The sequence below is a fragment of the Galeopterus variegatus genome, unplaced genomic scaffold (genome assembly GCF_000696425.1).
Source record: "Galeopterus variegatus unplaced genomic scaffold, G_variegatus-3.0.2 Scaffold16058, whole genome shotgun sequence".
NCBI classification, from domain to species: Eukaryota; Metazoa; Chordata; class Mammalia; order Dermoptera; family Cynocephalidae; genus Galeopterus; species Galeopterus variegatus.
In genome coordinates this window covers 18,481-20,769 of record NW_007742169.1, presented here as the reverse complement: position 1 = coordinate 20,769, position 2,289 = coordinate 18,481, and the positions used below count along the sequence as shown (strand labels likewise).

The following is a 2,289-nucleotide window of genomic DNA, read 5'->3' as shown; positions in this document are numbered from 1 at the left end:
CTGAGCTGCTGTAAGGAATTCCTCCACCCGCTCGGTGCACTGTGGCTGCCTCCCACTGTGTCCCAGGGCCAGGCTGTGCTGCCGTGGTGGCTGCTGCCCCAGCGAGCCTGCCTCCATGTCTCCCGCACCCTCTCGCTTAGCAACAGTTGTTCTTCCAAATCCCGGGGTTTGGCTGAAGCCTTTCCTTCTGGGTGTGATAGTCTCAGGTGCCTCCGCACTGCTCGGGTCACCTTTATCTTCCATACCAAATGAGAAAATGTCATCAAATCATGACCAGCAAGCCACTGAGTGAAAAGATCACACAAACTCAACCACACACAAGAGAGAGCACAACCTACCTACATGTAAGTAAGAGGAGGAAATGGAACCATCTCTATCCACAAGACGTGGAGCAGTGCAGAAGTCAGTCCTGTTAACCAGTGTTTCATGAAGTGTGGCATGTGAGACGATTTCAGGAGCTCATTAAGGAAACTTTAATTAGTTACGTATCTAATGTTTACTAGGAAAGATCAGTCAGCAAGTCAAATGTGTCCTGCTGCCATTTACCTGCTTAGGACAAGGCTTTACAAAACATGGAGCAGGGAACATAGGAAGTAAGCACCAGCATGAGTGGGGTAAGGACACGATCACAAGGGCGAGGTTGACAACCCACAAGGGGACTGGCCATGTCCACCCTGGGCTCTGGAGCCCTAGGCTGCTGACCACCCTGCTGGAGACCACGTGGAGGGGAAGGGCCCAGCTGAGCCCAGCTTTCAGCCATCCCACCCAGGCCCAGGAGGGACACTGCCATGGACCCTCCACAGAAGCCCTGACTCTAGCTACTTCTCAGTGACCCTCCTGGATGCCAAGTGGGAGGAGGACCACCCTGATTCTACATGGTTCAGAGATATGAAACGGGCCTTGTCTTAGTCCACTGAGTTTTAGGGATATTGTCCGCAGCGACAGATAACTTTAGACACTTAGAAAATACTGACCTAGGCAATAGCTTTAAGGTATACCATTCTTCTCTGTTTTTTTCTTTCACTTTCTAATAGATTCTAAAGAGTCATGTTTGTGAAACTTTTACTCTTGTTCAAATCAACAAAACCTGAAAAAGACGGTACCATGAGAATTATTTTCCAAGCTGTCCAGGCTTTAATCACATGTAAATGATAATTATGACTGGTTTATGCCATATTCCATCTGACGGAAAGGAAAGGTATAAAATGAAAACCTTAAAATATATAAATAACACAAACTTTAAGATCACTTGCAACCTCTTTTTTTTTTGCTTCTGTCTAAATGCTGTCAGTTCCCAGTTTCCTGTCTAGCTGTAGGTGCTGCCTGACTGCAAACCTGACCCACACACTCCTTGGTCACTCAGAAGCTGCTGAGGGGAGAAGCAAACCCCGTCCTTCCTCCCCCAACACAGCTGAACTAAACTGGTCACCAAAGTGACCCAGCATCCGCGTGCAAACCCCAGACCCCCCAGAACATGCAGAGGAACCTCCATGATGGTGGCAAACACAAAGGGGGGCTTCCCATGCCAGCTGGGGATCCCAAGCAAGTGACACTGAGCTGCTCTCATCCAGGAGGCCAAACCGCCCTCAAAAGTTGTGGGTTTTAAATGTGAGAAATAACACGAAATGCAGAGACCTGCTCCTTATAAATATATACAGCAAGGCAGTTATTATATTACAGTATTAACTTATAATTAAAATGTAATCATATACTAAATCATAATTGCTTACTCATTCTCTATAAATTTTACTTTTTTGAAAAAAAAACTTTTCTGCTTCCACAAATCATCAAATTTGCAGCAAATTTGATAGACATCTTGAAAGTGGGTCGTTTCAATTTTCAAACAACACTTTGAATTACTACTAAACTCACAGCCTGAGGGGCCTTCACCAACAAGGCATGTGGATGCAGTCCCCCCACCGCTGCAACCTGCCTCCGTGGGGATGGCTTCCTGCAGGAAGAATAAAGGAACACTGTGAATCAAATATTTGTTTGTTTTTGTTTTTTGGGCAGCTGGCAGGTAATGGGATCCAAACCCTTGACTTTGGTGATAGCACCTGAATCTAATTCTCACAAATAATTAAACACAACTAAAAATTTCAGGCTAAAGTTTAGAATATTCCAAATAAACATAAATGGTACTTTAAATCAGTTTCTTTACACATATTGCCACTTTAGAAATGCTAAATACAAACTTATTAAGTTAAAATTTAATTGCCACTGTTTAACACTATTGATACTTTACCTGCCCAACACTGAAAACTTGGATAATTTTCCTCCTAGAATCAG

At 44.4% G+C, this 2,289-nt stretch overlaps 1 protein-coding gene across 1 annotated transcript in view; it reads right to left on the bottom strand.

The window, feature by feature from the left end:
- LOC103582397 (death-inducer obliterator 1-like) overlaps positions 1–452 on the bottom strand; it is a 2,929-nt gene extending 2,477 nt beyond the window's left edge. Inside the window, exon 1 of the mRNA XM_008564003.1 lies at positions 339–452. The gene's annotated coding sequence lies outside the window, so the exon portion shown is untranslated. The remainder of the gene's footprint in view (positions 1–338) is intronic.
- Positions 453–2,289: the final 1,837 nt, after the last annotated feature.